The sequence below is a fragment of the Pseudophryne corroboree genome, chromosome 4 (genome assembly GCF_028390025.1).
Source record: "Pseudophryne corroboree isolate aPseCor3 chromosome 4, aPseCor3.hap2, whole genome shotgun sequence".
Lineage (NCBI taxonomy): Eukaryota > Metazoa > Chordata > Amphibia > Anura > Myobatrachidae > Pseudophryne > Pseudophryne corroboree.
This window is the reverse complement of record NC_086447.1, coordinates 25,785,762-25,802,658: the sequence shown is the minus strand read 5'-3', so window position 1 is coordinate 25,802,658 and position 16,897 is coordinate 25,785,762. Positions and strand designations below refer to the sequence as shown.

The 16,897-nt window shown below is 39.1% G+C and overlaps 16 non-coding genes across 16 annotated transcripts; all 16 read left to right on the top strand.

The window, feature by feature from the left end:
• Positions 1-488: 488 nt before the first annotated feature.
• TRNAV-CAC (transfer RNA valine (anticodon CAC)) lies at positions 489-561 on the top strand. Its single transcript has one exon. It is a non-coding gene; the product is annotated as a tRNA-Val (tRNA).
• A 430-nt stretch (positions 562-991) lies between these two features.
• TRNAV-AAC (transfer RNA valine (anticodon AAC)) lies at positions 992-1,064 on the top strand. The gene has a single exon. It is a non-coding gene; the product is annotated as a tRNA-Val (tRNA).
• Positions 1,065-1,932: 868 nt separating this feature from the next.
• Positions 1,933-2,005, top strand: TRNAV-CAC (transfer RNA valine (anticodon CAC)). The gene has a single exon. It is a non-coding gene; the product is annotated as a tRNA-Val (tRNA).
• Positions 2,006-2,654: 649 nt separating this feature from the next.
• TRNAV-CAC (transfer RNA valine (anticodon CAC)) lies at positions 2,655-2,726 on the top strand. The gene has a single exon. It is a non-coding gene; the product is annotated as a tRNA-Val (tRNA).
• A 431-nt stretch (positions 2,727-3,157) lies between these two features.
• TRNAV-AAC (transfer RNA valine (anticodon AAC)) lies at positions 3,158-3,230 on the top strand. The gene has a single exon. It is a non-coding gene; the product is annotated as a tRNA-Val (tRNA).
• An 868-nt stretch (positions 3,231-4,098) lies between these two features.
• Positions 4,099-4,171, top strand: TRNAV-CAC (transfer RNA valine (anticodon CAC)). Its single transcript has one exon. It is a non-coding gene; the product is annotated as a tRNA-Val (tRNA).
• Positions 4,172-4,819: 648 nt separating this feature from the next.
• On the top strand, positions 4,820-4,892 carry TRNAV-CAC (transfer RNA valine (anticodon CAC)). The gene has a single exon. It is a non-coding gene; the product is annotated as a tRNA-Val (tRNA).
• A 430-nt stretch (positions 4,893-5,322) lies between these two features.
• On the top strand, positions 5,323-5,395 carry TRNAV-AAC (transfer RNA valine (anticodon AAC)). Its single transcript has one exon. It is a non-coding gene; the product is annotated as a tRNA-Val (tRNA).
• An 868-nt stretch (positions 5,396-6,263) lies between these two features.
• Positions 6,264-6,336, top strand: TRNAV-CAC (transfer RNA valine (anticodon CAC)). Its single transcript has one exon. It is a non-coding gene; the product is annotated as a tRNA-Val (tRNA).
• Positions 6,337-6,984: 648 nt separating this feature from the next.
• On the top strand, positions 6,985-7,057 carry TRNAV-CAC (transfer RNA valine (anticodon CAC)). The gene has a single exon. It is a non-coding gene; the product is annotated as a tRNA-Val (tRNA).
• A 430-nt stretch (positions 7,058-7,487) lies between these two features.
• Positions 7,488-7,560, top strand: TRNAV-AAC (transfer RNA valine (anticodon AAC)). The gene has a single exon. It is a non-coding gene; the product is annotated as a tRNA-Val (tRNA).
• Positions 7,561-8,428: 868 nt separating this feature from the next.
• TRNAV-CAC (transfer RNA valine (anticodon CAC)) lies at positions 8,429-8,501 on the top strand. Its single transcript has one exon. It is a non-coding gene; the product is annotated as a tRNA-Val (tRNA).
• Positions 8,502-8,939: 438 nt separating this feature from the next.
• Positions 8,940-9,012, top strand: TRNAV-AAC (transfer RNA valine (anticodon AAC)). Its single transcript has one exon. It is a non-coding gene; the product is annotated as a tRNA-Val (tRNA).
• Positions 9,013-9,880: 868 nt separating this feature from the next.
• On the top strand, positions 9,881-9,953 carry TRNAV-CAC (transfer RNA valine (anticodon CAC)). The gene has a single exon. It is a non-coding gene; the product is annotated as a tRNA-Val (tRNA).
• A 430-nt stretch (positions 9,954-10,383) lies between these two features.
• TRNAV-GAC (transfer RNA valine (anticodon GAC)) lies at positions 10,384-10,456 on the top strand. The gene has a single exon. It is a non-coding gene; the product is annotated as a tRNA-Val (tRNA).
• Positions 10,457-11,325: 869 nt separating this feature from the next.
• Positions 11,326-11,398, top strand: TRNAV-CAC (transfer RNA valine (anticodon CAC)). Its single transcript has one exon. It is a non-coding gene; the product is annotated as a tRNA-Val (tRNA).
• The last annotated feature ends 5,499 nt before the right edge of the window (positions 11,399-16,897 follow it).

Sequence of the window (16,897 nt, the reverse complement as noted above, 5' to 3'; positions counted from 1 at the left end):
ACCTGTAGTGTAGTATTATTCACATTTAGCCAATATGCATAATGTTCCCCTTCAAAATTGGTCAGAAATACATTAAAAATAGATTTTTTTATTAAATACAATGATCAGAACTATTAATAAGTGAATGTGTCCTCTTGAAATGCAAAGTGGAAAAAATAGCATAGAAATTATTAGAAAATAGAAAAATAAGTTTAGAAAAAAAATTCTAAGAAAACGGTTTGCCAATGGTACTTCGCGACTCCATAGTGATGAGATCTTCAAAAGTCAGTTTCTGTATTGTAGTGGTTATCACATTCGCCTAAAACACTAAAGGTCCCCAGTTCAAAACTGGGCAGAAATGTGCTGTTATCTTTAGAATTTTAAAACAAGGGATTTTTGGTTGAAATGCCAAATAAAAATGCAATCATATAAAAAGTTTATTTCAGAATGCCATAATGTATGTCAAAGATCATTTTTAAATGGATGGCGGGAGATGCTGTATCCATATAGGTTCTGTAGTGTAGTGGTTATCACGTTCGCCTCACACGCGAAAGGTCCCCAGTTCGAAACTGGGCAGAAACATCTTTTGTTACCTAAACACTTTGAATTCAATAATTTATATTTTGATAACTATCTACTGTTGCATTGCTCAATGAAAAAGCAAGCAATAATCATATTGCAGAATATCAAAAGTCAATTTCCCGTCTACCATGCATATTGGATGGTGTTGCATTCATGAAGTACCTGTAGTGTAGAGTTATTCACATTTACCCAATATGCATAAGGTCCCCCTTCAAAATTGGTCAGAAATACATTAAAAAAAGATTTTTTTAGAAAATACAATGATCAGAATTGATAATAAGTGAATGTGTCCTCTTGAAAAGCAAAGTGGAAAAATAGCGTCAAAATTATTAGAAAATAGGAAAAAAAGTTTAGAAAAAATTATATTTCTAAGAAAAGCATGTGTCATTTGTACTTCCAGACTAGATAGTGATGGGATCCAAGAGAGTCAGTTTCTGTAGTGTAGTGGTTATCATGTTCGCCTAACACGCGAAAAGTCCCCAGTTCGAAACTGGGCAGAAACAATCTTTTAGCTTTAGAATTTTAAAACAATGAATTTTTGGGTAAAATGCTCAATAAAAATACAATCAGATAAAAAGTTTATTTTAGCATGCCATACTGAATGTCAAAGATCATTTTTTATTGGATGATGGTCGCAAATTTTTCATGTAGTATCTTTAGTGTAGTGATTTCATGTTTGCCTCACGCGTGAAAGGTCCCCAGTTCGAAATTGGCAGAAACATATTTTGTTACCTAAACACTTTGAATTCAATAATTTATATTTTGATAACTATATACTGTTGCATTGCTCAATGAAAAAGCAAGCAAAAAATCATATTGCAGAATATCAAAAGTCAATTTCCCTTCTACCATGCATATTGGATGGTGTTGCATTCATGAAGTACCTGTAGTGTAGTATTATTCACATTTAGCCAATATGCATAAGGTTCCCCTTCAAAATTGTTTAGAAATACATTAAAAATAGATTTTTTTATTAAATACAATAATCAGAACAATTAATAAGTGAATGTGTCTTCTTGAAATGCAAAGTGGAAAAAATTGCATAGAAATTATTAGAAAATAGAAAAATAAGTTTAGAAAAAAAAATTCTATGAAAACGGTTTGCCAATGGTACTTCCCGACTCCATAGTGATGAGATCTTCAAAAGTCAGTTTCTGTATTGTAGTGGTTATCACATTCGCCTAAAACACAAAAGGTCCCCAGTTCGAAACTGGGCAGAAATATGCTGTTATCTTTAGAATTTTAAAACAAGGGATTTTTGGTTGAAATGCCAAATAAAAATGCAATCATATAAAAAATTTATTTCAGAATACCATAATGTATGTCAAAGATCATTTTTTATTGGATGGCGGGAGATGCTGTTTGCATGTAGTTTCTGTAGTGTAGTGATTATCACGTTCGCCTCACACGCGAAAAGTCCTCAGTTCGAAACTGGGCAGAAACATATTTTGTTACCTAAACACTTTGAATTCAATAATTTATATTTTGATAACTATCTACTATTGCATTGCTCAATGAAAAAGCAAGCAAAAATCATATTGCAGAATATCAAAAGTCAATTTCCCTTCTACCATGCATATTGGATGGTGTTGCATTCATGAAGTACCTGTAGTGTAGTATTATTCACATTTAGCCAATATGCATAATGTTCCCCTTCAAAATTGGTCAGAAATACATTAAAAATAGATTTTTTTATTAAATACAATGATCAGAACTATTAATAAGTGAATGTGTCCTCTTGAAATGCAAAGTGGAAAAAATAGCATAGAAATTATTAGAAAATAGAAAAATAAGTTTAGAAAAAAAATTCTAAGAAAACGGTTTGCCAATGGTACTTCCCGACTCCATAGTGATGAGATCTTCAAAAGTCAGTTTCTGTATTGTAGTGGTTATCACATTCGTCTAAAACACTAAAGGTCCCCAGTTCAAAACTGGGCAGAAATGTGCTGTTATCTTTAGAATTTTAAAACAAGGGATTTTTGGTTGAAATGCCAAATAAAAATGCAATCATATAAAAAGTTTATTTCAGAATGCCATAATGTATGTCAAAGATCATTTTTAAATGGATGGCGGGAGATGCTGTTTCCATGTAGGTTCTGTAGTGTAGTGGTTATCACATTCGCCTCACACGCGAAAGGTCCCCAGTTCGAAACTGGGCAGATACATCTTTTGTTACCTAAACACTTTGAATTCAATAATTTATATTTTGATAACTATCTACTGTTGCATTGCTCAATGAAAAAGCAAGCAATAATCATATTGCAGAATATCAAAAGTCAATTTCCCGTCTACCATGCATATTGGATGGTGTTGCATTCATGAAGTACCTGTAGTGTAGAGTTATTCACATTTACCCAATATGCATAAGGTCCCCCTTCAAAATTGGTCAGAAATACATTAAAAAAAGATTTTTTTAGAAAATACAATGATCAGAATTGATAATAAGTGAATGTGTCCTCTTGAAAAGCAAAGTGGAAAAATAGCGTCAAAATTATTAGAAAATAGGAAAAAAAAGTTTAGAAAAAATTATATTTCTAAGAAAAGCATGTGTCATTTGTACTTCCAGACTAGATAGTGATGGGATCCACGAGAGTCAGTTTCTGTAGTGTAGTGGTTATCACGTTCGCCTAACACGCGAAAGGTCCCCAGTTCGAAACTGGGCAGAAACAATCTTTTAGCTTTAGAATTTTAAAACAATGAATTTTTGGGTAAAATGCTCAATAAAAATACAATCAGAAAAAAAGTTTATTTTAGCATGCCATACTGAATGCCAAAGATCATTTTTTATTGGATGATGGTCGCAAATTTTTCATGTAGTATCTGTAGTGTAGTGATTTCATGTTTGCCTCACACGTGAAAGGTCCCCAGTTCGAAATTGGCAGAAACATATTTTGTTACCTAAACACTTTGAATTCAATAATTTATATTTTGATAACTATATACTGTTGCATTGCTCAATGAAAAAGCAAGCAAAAAATCATATTGCAGAATATCAAAAGTCAATTTCCCTTCTACCGTGCATATTGGATGGTGTTGCATTCATAAAGTACCTGTAGTGTAGTATTATTCACATTTAGCCAATATGCATAAGGTTCCCCTTCAAAATTGTTTAGAAATACATTAAAAATAGATTTTTTTATTAAATACAATGATCAGAACAATTAATAAGTGAATGTGTCTTCTTGAAATGCAAAGTGGAAAAAATTGCATAGAAATTATTAGAAAATAGAAAAATAAGTTTAGAAAAAAAAATTCTATGAAAACGGTTTGCCAATGGTACTTCCCGACTCCATAGTGATGAGATCTTCAAAAGTCAGTTTCTGTATTGTAGTGGTTATCACATTCGCCTAAAACACAAAAGGTCCCCAGTTCGAAACTGGGCAGAAATATGCTGTTATCTTTAGAATTTTAAAACAAGGGATTTTTGGTTGAAATGCCAAATAAAAATGCAATCATATAAAAAATGTATTTCAGAATACCATAATGTATGTCAAAGATCATTTTTTATTGGATGGCGGGAGATGCTGTTTTCATGTAGTTTCTGTAGTGTAGTGATTATCACGTTCGCCTCACACGCGAAAAGTCCTCAGTTCGAAACTGGGCAGAAACATATTTTGTTACCTAAACACTTTGAATTCAATAATTTATATTTTGATAACTATCTACTATTGCATTGCTCAATGAAAAAGCAAGCAAAAATCATATTGCAGAATATCAAAAGTCAATTTCCCTTCTACCATGCATATTGGATGGTGTTGCATTCATGAAGTACCTGTAGTGTAGTATTATTCACATTTAGCCAATATGCATAATGTTCCCCTTCAAAATTGGTCAGAAATACATTAAAAATAGATTTTTTTATTAAATACAATGATCAGAACTATTAATAAGTGAATGTGTCCTCTTGAAATGCAAAGTGGAAAAAATAGCATAGAAATTATTAGAAAATAGAAAAATAAGTTTACAAAAAAAATTCTAAGAAAACGGTTTGCCAATGGTACTTCCCGACTCCATAGTGATGAGATCTTCAAAAGTCAGTTTCTGTATTGTAGTGGTTATCACATTCGCCTAAAACACTAAAGGTCCCCAGTTCAAAACTGGGCAGAAATGTGCTGTTATCTTTAGAATTTTAAAACAAGGGATTTTTGGTTGAAATGCCAAATAAAAATGCAATCATATAAAAAGTTTATTTCAGAATGCCATAATGTATGTCAAAGATCATTTTTAAATGGATGGCGGGAGATGCTGTATCCATATAGGTTCTGTAGTGTAGTGGTTATCACGTTCGCCTCACACGCGAAAGGTCCCCAGTTCGAAACTGGGCAGAAACATCTTTTGTTACCTAAACACTTTGAATTCAATAATTTATATTTTGATAACTATCTACTGTTGCATTGCTCAATGAAAAAGCAAGCAATAATCATATTGCAGAATATCAAAAGTCAATTTCCCGTCTACCATGCATATTGGATGGTGTTGCATTCATGAAGTACCTGTAGTGTAGAGTTATTCACATTTACCCAATATGCATAAGGTCCCCCTTCAAAATTGGTCAGAAATACATTAAAAAAAGATTTTTTTAGAAAATACAATGATCAGAATTGATAATAAGTGAATGTGTCCTCTTGAAAAGCAAAGTGGAAAAATAGCGTCAAAATTATTAGAAAATAGGAAAAAAAGTTTAGAAAAAATTATATTTCTAAGAAAAGCATGTGTCATTTGTACTTCCAGACTAGATAGTGATGGGATCCAAGAGAGTCAGTTTCTGTAGTGTAGTGGTTATCATGTTCGCCTAACACGCGAAAAGTCCCCAGTTCGAAACTGGGCAGAAACAATCTTTTAGCTTTAGAATTTTAAAACAATGAATTTTTGGGTAAAATGCTCAATAAAAATACAATCAGATAAAAAGTTTATTTTAGCATGCCATACTGAATGTCAAAGATCATTTTTTATTGGATGATGGTCGCAAATTTTTCATGTAGTATCTTTAGTGTAGTGATTTCATGTTTGCCTCACGCGTGAAAGGTCCCCAGTTCGAAATTGGCAGAAACATATTTTGTTACCTAAACACTTTGAATTCAATAATTTATATTTTGATAACTATATACTGTTGCATTGCTCAATGAAAAAGCAAGCAAAAAATCATATTGCAGAATATCAAAAGTCAATTTCCCTTCTACCATGCATATTGGATGGTGTTGCATTCATGAAGTACCTGTAGTGTAGTATTATTCACATTTAGCCAATATGCATAAGGTTCCCCTTCAAAATTGTTTAGAAATACATTAAAAATAGATTTTTTTATTAAATACAATAATCAGAACAATTAATAAGTGAATGTGTCTTCTTGAAATGCAAAGTGGAAAAAATTGCATAGAAATTATTAGAAAATAGAAAAATAAGTTTAGAAAAAAAAATTCTATGAAAACGGTTTGCCAATGGTACTTCCCGACTCCATAGTGATGAGATCTTCAAAAGTCAGTTTCTGTATTGTAGTGGTTATCACATTCGCCTAAAACACAAAAGGTCCCCAGTTCGAAACTGGGCAGAAATATGCTGTTATCTTTAGAATTTTAAAACAAGGGATTTTTGGTTGAAATGCCAAATAAAAATGCAATCATATAAAAAATTTATTTCAGAATACCATAATGTATGTCAAAGATCATTTTTTATTGGATGGCGGGAGATGCTGTTTGCATGTAGTTTCTGTAGTGTAGTGATTATCACGTTCGCCTCACACGCGAAAAGTCCTCAGTTCGAAACTGGGCAGAAACATATTTTGTTACCTAAACACTTTGAATTCAATAATTTATATTTTGATAACTATCTACTATTGCATTGCTCAATGAAAAAGCAAGCAAAAATCATATTGCAGAATATCAAAAGTAAATTTCCCTTCTACCATGCATATTGGATGGTGTTGCATTCATGAAGTACCTGTAGTGTAGTATTATTCACATTTAGCCAATATGCATAATGTTCCCCTTCAAAATTGGTCAGAAATACATTAAAAATAGATTTTTTTATTAAATACAATGATCCGAACTATTAATAAGTGAATGTGTCCTCTTGAAATGCAAAGTGGAAAAAATAGCATAGAAATTATTAGAAAATAGAAAAATAAGTTTAGAAAAAAAATTCTAAGAAAACGGTTTGCCAATGGTACTTCCCGACTCCATAGTGATGAGATCTTCAAAAGTCAGTTTCTGTATTGTAGTGGTTATCACATTCGCCTAAAACACTAAAGGTCCCCAGTTCAAAACTGGGCAGAAATGTGCTGTTATCTTTAGAATTTTAAAACAAGGGATTTTTGGTTGAAATGCCAAATAAAAATGCAATCATATAAAAAGTTTATTTCAGAATGCCATAATGTATGTCAAAGATCATTTTTAAATGGATGGCGGGAGATGCTGTTTCCATGTAGGTTCTGTAGTGTAGTGGTTATCACGTTTGCCTCACACGCGAAAGGTCCCCAGTTCGAAACTGGGCAGAAACATCTTTTGTTACCTAAACACTTTGAATTCAATAATTTATATTTTGATAACTATCTACTGTTGCATTGCTCAATGAAAAAGCAAGCAATAATCATATTGCAGAATATCAAAAGTCAATTTCCCGTCTACCATGCATATTGGATGGTGTTGCATTCATGAAGTACCTGTAGTGTAGAGTTATTCACATTTACCCAATATGCATAAGGTCCCCCTTCAAAATTGGTCAGAAATACATTAAAAAAAGATTTTTTTAGAAAATACAATGATCAGAATTGATAATAAGTGAATGTGTCCTCTTGAAAAGCAAAGTGGAAAAATAGCGTCAAAATTATTAGAAAATAGGAAAAAAAGTTTAGAAAAAATTATATTTCTAAGAAAAGCATGTGTCATTTGTACTTCCAGACTAGATAGTGATGGGATCCACGAGAGTCAGTTTCTGTAGTGTAGTGGTTATCACGTTTGCCTAACACGCGAAAGGTCCCCAGTTCGAAACTGGGCAGAAACAATCTTTTAGCTTTAGAATTTTAAAACAATGAATTTTTGGGTAAAATGCTCAATAAAAATACAATCAGATAAAAAGTTTATTTTAGCATGCCATACTGAATGCCAAAGATCATTTTTTATTGGATGATGGTCGCAAATTTTTCATGTAGTATCTGTAGTGTAGTGATTTCATGTTTGCCTCACACGTGAAAGGTCCCCAGTTCGAAATTGGCAGAAACATATTTTGTTACCTAAACACTTTGAATTCAATAATTTATATTTTGATAACTATATACTGTTGCATTGCTCAATGAAAAAGCAAGCAAAAAATCATATTGCAGAATATCAAAAGTCAATTTCCCTTCTACCGTGCATATTGGATGGTGTTGCATTCATAAAGTACCTGTAGTGTAGTATTATTCACATTTAGCCAATATGCATAAGGTTCCCCTTCAAAATTGGTCAGAAATACATTAAAAATAGATTTTTTTATTAAATACAATGATCAGAACTATTAATAAGTGAATGTGTCCTCTTGAAATGCAAAGTGGAAAAAATAGCATAGAAATTATTAGAAAATAGAAAAATAAGTTTAGAATTTTTTTTTCTAAGAAAACGGTTTGCCAATGGTACTTCCCGTCTCCATAGTGATGAGATCTTCAAAAGTCAGTTTCTGTATTGTAGTGGTTATCACATTCGCCTAAAACACAAAAGGTCCCCAGTTCGAAACTGGGCAGAAATATGCTGTTATCTTTTGAATTTTAAAACAAGGGATTTTTGGTTGAAATGCCAAATAAAAATGCAATCATATAAAAAGTTTATTTCAGAATGCCATAATGTATGTCAAAGATCATTTTTTATTGGATGGCGGGAGATGCTGTTTCCATGTAGTTTCTGTAGTGTAGTGGTTATCACGTTCGCCTCACACGCGAAAGGTCCCCAGTTCAAAACTGGGCAGAAATATATTTTGTTACCTAAACACTTTGAATTCAATAATTTATATTTTGATAACTATCTACTGTTGCATTGCTCAATGAAAAAGCAAGCAAAAATCATATTGCAGAATATCAAAAGTAAATTTCCCTTCTATCATGCATATTGGATGGTGTTGCATTCATGAAGTACCTGTAGTGTAGAGTTATTCACATTTACCCAATATGCATAAGGTCCCCCATCAAAATTGGTCAGAAATACATTAAAAAAAAGATTTTTTTAGTAAATACAATGATCAGAATTGATAATAAGTGAATGTGTCCTCTTGAAATGCAAAGTGGAAAAATAGCGTCAAAATTATTAGAAAATAGGAAAAAAAGTTTAGAAAAAATTATATTTCTAAGAAAAGCATGTGTCATTTGTACTTCCAGACTAGAGACTAGATAGTGATGGGATTCACGAGAGTCAGTTTCTGTAGTGTAGTGGTTATCACGTTCGCCTAACATGTGGAAGGTCCCCAGTTCGAAACTGAGCAGAAACAACCTTTTAGCTTTAGAATTTTAAAACAATGAATTTTTGGGTAAAATGCTCAATAAAAATACAATCAGATAAAAAGTTTATTTTAGCATGCCATACTGAATGCCAAAGATCATTTTTTATTGGATGATGGTCGCAAATTTTTCATGTAGTATCTGTAGTGTAGTGATTTCATGTTTGCCTCACACGTGAAAGGTCCCCAGTTCGAAATTGGCAGAAACATATTTTGTTACCTAAACACTTTGAATTCAATAATTTATATTTTGATAACTATATACTGTTGCATTGCTTAATGAAAAAGCAAGCAAAAAATCATATTGCAGAATATCAAAAGTCAATTTCACTTCTACCATGCATATTGGATGGTGTTGCATTCATAAAGTACCTATAGTGTAGTATTATTCACATTTAGCCAATATGCATAAGGTTCCCCTTCAAAATTGGTCAGAAATACATTAAAAATAGATTTTTTTATTAAATACAATGATCAGAACTATTAATAAGTGAATGTGTCCTCTTGAAATGCAAAGTGGAAAAAATAGCATAGAAATTATTAGAAAATAGAAAAATAAGTTTAGAATTTTTTTTTCTAAGAAAACGGTTTGCCAGTGGTACTTCCCGACTCCATAGTGATGAGATCTTCAAAAGTCAGTTTCTGTATTGTAGTGGTTATCACATTCGCCTAAAACACAAAAGGTCCCCAGTTCAAAACTGGGCAGAAATATGCTGTTATCTTTAGAATTTTAAAACAAGGGATTTTTGGTTGAAATGCCAAATAAAAATGCAATCATATAAAAAATGTATTTCAGAATACCATAATGTATGTCAAAGATCATTTTTTATTGGATGGCGGGAGATGCTGTTTTTATGTAGTGTCTGTAGTGTAGTGGTTATCACGTTCGCCTCACACGCGAAAAGTCCTCAGTTCGAAACTGGGCAGAAACATGTTTTGTTACCTAAACACTTTGAATTCAATAATTTATATTTTGATAACTATCTACTATTGCATTGCTCAATGAAAAAGCAAGCAAAAATCATATTGCAGAATATCAAAAGTCAATTTCCCTTCTACCATGCATATTGGATGGTGTTGCATTCATGAAGTACCTGTAGTGTAGAGTTATTCACATTTACCCAATATGCATAAGGTCCCCCTTCAAAATTGGTCAGAAATACATTCAAAAAAGATTTTTTTAGTAAATACAATGATCAGAATTGATAATAAGTGAATGTGTCCTCTTGAAATGCAAAGTGGAAAAATAGCGTCAAAATTATTAGAAAATAGGAAAAAAAGTTTAGAAAAAATTATATTTCTAAGAAAAGCATGTGTCATTTGTACTTCCAGACTAGATAGTGATGGGATCCACAAGAGTCAGTTTCTGTAGTGTAGTGGTTATCACGTTCGCCTGACACGCGAAAGGTCCCCAGTTCAAAACTGGGCAGAAACAATCTTTTAGCTTTAGAATTTTAAAACAATGAATTTTTGGGTTAAATGCTCAATAAAAATACAATCAGATAAAAAGTTTATTTTAGCATGCCATACTGAATGTCAAAGATCATTTTTTATTGGATGATGGTCGCAAATTTTTCATGTAGTATCTGTAGTGTAGTGATTTCATGTTTGCCTCACACGTGAAAGGTCCCCAGTTCGAAATTGTCAGAAACATATTTTGTTACCTAAACACTTTGAATTCAATAATTTATATTTTGATAACTATATACTGTTGCATTGCTTAATGAAAAAGCAAGCAAAAAATCATATTGCAGAATATCAAAAGTCAATTTCCCTTCTACCGTGCATATTGGATGGTGTTGCATTCATAAAGTACCTGTAGTGTAGTATTATTCACATTTAGCCAATATGCATAAGGTTCCCCTTCAAAATTGGTCAGAAATACATTAAAAATAGATTTTTTTTATTAAATACAATGATCAGAACTATTAATAAGTGAATGTGTCCTCTTGAAATGCAAAGTGGAAAAAATAGCATAGAAATTATTAGAAAATAGAAAAATAAGTTTAGAATTTTTTTTTCTAAGAAAACGGTTTGCCAATGGTACTTCCCGACTCCATAGTGATGAGATCTTCAAAAGTCAGTTTCTGTATTGTAGTGGTTATCACATTCGCCTAAAACACAAAAGGTCCCCAGTTCGAAACTGGGCAGAAATATGCTGTTATCTTTAGAATTTTAAAACAAGGGATTTTTGGTTGAAATGCCAAATAAAAATGCAATCATATAAAAAGTTTATTTCAGAATGCCATAATGTATGTCAAAGATCATTTTTTATTGGATGGCTGGAGATGCTGTTTAATTGTAGTTTCTGTAGTGTAGTGGTTATCACATTCGCCTCACACGCGAGAGGTCCCCAGTTCGAAACTGGGCAGAAACATATTTGTTACCTAAACACTTTGAATTCAATAATTTATATTTTGATAACTATCTACTGTGGCATTGCTCAATGAAAAAGCAAGCAAAAATCATATTGCAGAATATCAAAAGTCAATTTGCCTTCTACCATGCATATTGGATGGTGTTGCATTCATGAAGTACCTGTAGTGTAGAGTTATTCACATTTACCCAATATGCATAAGGTCCCCCTTCAAAATTGGTCAGAAATACATTAAAAAAAGATTTTTTTAGTAAATACAATGATCAGAATTGATAATAAGTGAATGTGTCCTCTTGAAATGCAAAGTGGAAAAATAGCGTCAAAATTATTAGAAAATAGGAAAAAAAGTTTAGAAAAAATTATATTTCTAAGAAAAGCATGTGTCATTTGTACTTCCAGACTAGATAGTGATGGGACCACGCGAGTCAGTTTCTGTAGTGTAGAATTTTAAAACAATTAATTTTTGGTCTCAAATTTTTCATGTAGTATCTGTAGTCAGGGCCGGCGCTACCATTAGGCAGCTTTAGGCAGCTGCCTATGGGCGCTGGCCACTGGAGGGCGGCATGCTCCAATTAAATATATTTTACAAAAAAATAAAATATTTTGATAAGTAAGCCCAGACCAGAGGCGGCCGCGGCGAGGGTCTAGCCTGCCACAGCCGTCAGTCACCTCACCGGCGCCAGCGTACTGATTTCCCTGCTCCATGATGTCTCTAACAGAAATAGACGGAGCTGCGCGTATGAGAGAGCTGGTCAGGAGATGGGCGCCGCCCACACTGACAGCCTATGTCCCCTCCCTCCCCGCCGCCCCGCGCCTCCCTATCCCCTCCCTCCCTGCCGCCCCGCGCCTCCCTATCCCCTCCCTCCCTGCCGCCCCGCGTCTCCCTATCCCCTCCCTCGCACCCCGCGTCTCACTATCCCCTCCCTGCCGCCCCGCGTCTCGCTATCCCCTCCCTCCCTGCCTCCCCACGCCTCCCTAGGCGCCGTCAGCACGAACATGCCGTGCGCTTGTGCATCGCCCGTCTCCTGACCTGCTCTCATACGCGCAGCTCCGTCTATTTCTGTTAGAGACATGGAGCAGGGAAATCAACACACTGGCATAGGTGAGGTGACTGACGGCTGTGGCAGGCTAGACCCTCGCCGCGGCCGCCCCTGGTCTGGGCTTACTTATCAAAATATTTTTTTTTTGTAAAATATATTTCATTGGAGCATCTGAAAGGCAAGAGAAGTCTCCCTATCCCCTCTCTCCCTGCCGCCCCGCGCCTCCCTATCCCATCCCTCCCTCCCTGCCGCCCCGCGTCTCCCTATCCCCTCCCTCCCTCCCTGCCGCTCCGCGTCTCCCTATCCCCTCCCTCCCTCCCTGCCGCCCCGCGTCTCCCTATCCTCTCCCTCCCACGTCTCACTATCCCCTCACTGCCGCCCCGCGTCTCGCTATCCCCTCCCTCCCCGCCGCCCCGCGCCTCCCTATCCCCTCCCTCCCTGCCGCCCCGCGTCTCACTATCCTCTCCCTCCCACCCCGCGTCTCACTATCCCCTCACTGCCGCCCCGCGTCTCGCTATCCCCTCCCTCCCCGCCGCCCCGCGCCTCCCTATCCCCTCCCTCCCTGCCGCCCCGCGTCTCCCTATCCTCTCCCTCCCACCCCGCGTCTCACTATCCCCTCACTGCCGCCCCGCGTCTCGCTATCCCCTCCCTCCCCGCCGCCCCGTGCCTCCCTATCCCCTCCCTCCCTGCCGCCCCGCGCCTCCCTATCCCCTCCCTCCCTGCCGCCCCGCGTCTCCCTATCCCCTCCCTCCCACCCCGCGTCTCACTATCCCCTCACTGCTGCCCCGCGTCTCGCTATTCCCTCCCTCCCCGCCGCCCCGCGCCTCCCTATCCCCTCCCTCCCTGCCGCCCCGCGCCTCCCTATCCCCTCCCTCCCTGCCGCCCCGCGTCTCCCTATCCCCTCCCTCGCACCCCGCGTCTCACTATCCCCTCCCTGCCGCCCCGCGTCTCGCTATCCCCTCCCTCCCTGCCTCCCCACGCCTCCCTATCTCCTCCCTCCCACCCCGCATCTCCCTATCCCCTCCCTTCCACCCCGCATCTCCCTATCCCCTCCCTCCCACCCTACGTCTCCCTATCCCCTCCCTCCCTGCCGCCCCGCGTCTCCCTATCCCCTCCCTCCCACCCCACGTCTCCCTATCCCCTCCCTCCCTGCCGCCCCGCGCCTCCCGATGTTGGAGTAGCCTACAGCAGCGGCAGCTCCGGAGACAACAGGCAGCGCTGTTACCTCTATTTCCATGCCCTCAGCATCTCCGGCAGCATCTGCTTCCTCCGGGACTGAGGAACCAGGACCACTAAGGCGAGGGGTGGGGGGAGTTGTGCTTGGTGGCAAGTGTCTGGGCAGCTCACCCCCAGATCACTTGGACTGCAGCTCCCCCCCTTGTGATCTGGGGGTGAGCTGCAGTCCAAGTGATCTGGGGGTGAGCTGCAGTCCAAGTGATCTGGGGGTGAGCTACAGTCCAAGTGATCTGGGCAAGATCACTTGGACTCCAGCTCACCCCCAGATCACTTGGACGCAGGGACAGGGAAAAATAAATAAAATAAATGTAAAAAAATTATATATTTATATCACAGCTGCCCGCCTCCCACCGCTGACCAGCGCTCACTTCTGCACGCTGCACCGCCATTGAAAGCTGACCACCGCAGACCACAACTGGCGGTGGTCAGAGGGACATCAACGCCTCAGCGAAGAAGGACAGCTTAGTACAGCCGCATCCCCCGCAGACCATGGGCTCATCCGCCACCGACAACCACAGTCCCTTCCGCACCTCCGCTGCACATATCAGGTAATGTTACCCTATGTCCCTGCTGTCACGCTCTCTGTCCCTGCTGTCACTCTCTCAGTCCCTGCTGTCACTCTCTCAGTCCTTGCTGTCACTCTCTCTCCATGTCCCTGATTTGTGGGTCATACCGTTTGCTATAATGTGAATTTCGGCTCATACCATGTGCTATAATGTGAATTTCGGCTCATACCATGTGGTAAAATCAGAATTTTGGCTCATACCGTATGCTGTAATGTGAATTTCGGGTCATACCGTGTGCTATAATGTGAATTTCGGCTCATACAGTGTGGTAAAATCTGAAATTTAGGGTCATAGCGTGTTCTGTAACGTGAATTTCGGCTCATACCGTGTGCTGTAATGTGAATTTCGGCTCATACTGTGTAGTAAAATATGAATTTTGGCTCATACTGTGTGCTGTAATGTGAATTTCGGCTCAAACCATGTGCTGTAATGTGAATTTCAGCTCATACCGTGTGCTGTAATGTGAATTTCGGCTCATACTGTGTGCTGTAATGTGAATTTCGGCTCATACGGTGTGCTGCAATGTGAATTTCGGCTCATACTGTGTGGTAAAATATGAATTTCGGATCATACCATGTGCTATAGTGTGAATTTTGGCTCATACCATGTGCTGTAGTGTGAATTTCGGCTCATTCCGTGTACTGTAATGTGAATTTCTACATAGTATAAGAATTTCTAGATAGTATAAGGGGTCCTAATACACTGAAGGACACGCCCCCATTTGAGTGGCCACACCCCCTCTTCCGGAGGCGCGCGCATAATTGCAACCTTCACTTTTCCATACCCCCACTTCAAAATGTCCACTTCGACCACTGTATATGTATGTGTGTGTGTGTATATATATATATATATATATATATATATAATATATAAAATCTCAGTGCCTCCCCAGCCAATGACCTCACCGCACGTCACTACCACAAAGTTCTAGTTACAACCCTGATGCCTATCTATAATACTGTATAAAACTACAGACTGTGGCATTATACTATATATGGATGTGGGGCTGGATGCTTTTTAACTTGTGTGCATTTAATATAATATTTGTCAGGTTATCTTTTGCTGTTATTTGGCTGCTTCAGGAGGATCAACATACTGTTAACACAGCCTCTAGATAACGTGATCACTCCACTGTCCAAGCAACAGGGGAAGGGGAGGGCCGGGAGGGCCGGGAGGACAGGGGGGGGGGTGTAGGCAGAAATTTTGCCTAGGGTGCCGAGGAACCTTGCACCGGCCCTGTCTGTAGTGTAGTGATTTCATGTTTGCCTCACACGTGAAAGGTCCTCAGTTCGAAATTGGCAGAAACATATTTTGTTACCTAAACACTTTGAATTCAATAATTTATATTTTGATAACTATCTACTGTTGCATTGCTCAATGAAAAAGCAAGCAAAAAATCATATTGCAGAATATCAAAAGTCAGTTTCAATTCTACCATGCATATTGGATGGTGTTGCATTCATGAAGTACCTGTAGTGTAGAGTTATTCACATTTATCCAATATGCATAAGGTCCCCCTTCAAAATTGGTCAGAAATACATTAAAAAAATTTTTTTTTTAGTAAATACAATGATCAGAATTGATAATAAGTGAATGTGTCCTCTTGAAATGCAAAGTGGAAAAATAGCGTCAAAATTATTAGAAAATAGGAAATAAAGTTTAGAAAAAATTATATTTCTAAGAAAAGCATGTGTCATTTGTACTTCCAGACTAGATAGTGATGGGACCACGCGAGTCAGTTTCTGTAGTGTAGAATTTTAAAACAATTAATTTTTGGTCTCAAATTTTTCATGTAGTATCTGTAGTCAGGGCCGGCGCTACCATTAGGCAGCTTTAGGCAGCTGCCTATGGGCGCTGGCCACTGGAGGGCGGCATGCTCCAATTAAATATATTTTACAAAAAAATAAAATATTTTGATAAGTAAGCCCAGACCAGGGGCGGCCGCGGCGAGGGTCTAGCCTGCCACAGCCGTCAGTCACCTCACCGGCGCCAGCGTACTGATTTCCCTGCTCCATGATGTCTCTAACAGAAATAGACGGAGCTGCGCGTATGAGAGAGCTGGTCAGGAGATGGGCGCCGCCCACACTGACAGCCTATGTCCCCTCCCTCCCCGCCGCCCCGCGCCTCCCTATCCCCTCCCTCCCTGCCGCCCCGCGCCTCCCTATCCCCTCCCTCACTGCCGCCCCGCGTCTCCCTATCCCCTCCCTCCCTCCCTGCCGCTCCGCGTCTCCCTATCCCCTCCCTCCCTCCCTGCCGCCCCGCGTCTCCCTATCCTCTCCCTCCCACGTCTCACTATCCCCTCACTGCCGCCCCGCGTCTCGCTGTCCCCTCCCTCCCCGCCGCCCCGCGCCTCCCTATCCCCTCCCTCCCTGCCGCCCCGCGTCTCACTATCCTCTCCCTCCCACCCCGCGTCTCACTATCCCCTCACTGCCGCCCCGCGTCTCGCTATCCCCTCCCTCCCCGCCGCCCCGCGCCTCCCTATCCCCTCCCTCCCTGCCGCCCCGCGTCTCCCTATCCTCTCCCTCCCACCCCGCGTCTCACTATCCCCTCACTGCCGCCCCGCGTCTCGCTATCCCCTCCCTCCCCGCCGCCCCCTGCCTCCCTATCCCCTCCCTCCCTGCCGCCCCGCGCCTCCCTATCCCCTCCCTCCCTGCCGC